The 356-nt window shown below is 51.4% G+C and overlaps 1 protein-coding gene across 1 annotated transcript in view; it reads right to left on the bottom strand.

Annotated features, from left to right (window-relative positions):
* dysf (dysferlin, limb girdle muscular dystrophy 2B (autosomal recessive)) overlaps positions 1-356 on the bottom strand; it is a 236,281-nt gene that overhangs the window by 205,419 nt on the left and 30,506 nt on the right. The window lies entirely within an intron of this gene.

Here is a 356-nt window from a genome sequence, read left to right on the forward strand (position 1 = left end):
GAGGGAGCTGGATTAACATCAGTACAGATACAGTCAGTAACACAGGGCGCTGGGGGAGAGGGGTTACTGAGTGACAGTGTGAGGGAGCTGGATTAACATCAGTACAGATACAGTCAGTAACACAGGGCGCTGGGAGAGAGGGGTTACTGAGTGACAGTGTGAGGGAGCTGGATTAACATCAACAGAGATACAGTCAGTAACACAGGGCGCTGAGGGAGGGGTTACTGAGTGACAGTGTGAGGGAGCTGGATTAACATCTTTGAGATACAGTCAGTAACACAGGGCGCTGGGGGAGGGGCGTTACTGAGAGACAGTGTGAGGGAGCTGGATTAACATCAGCAGAGATACAGTCAGTA

Source organism: Rhincodon typus, chromosome 1 (genome assembly GCF_021869965.1).
Source record: "Rhincodon typus isolate 14 chromosome 1, sRhiTyp1.1, whole genome shotgun sequence".
In the NCBI taxonomy this organism is placed as follows: Eukaryota; Metazoa; Chordata; class Chondrichthyes; order Orectolobiformes; family Rhincodontidae; genus Rhincodon; species Rhincodon typus.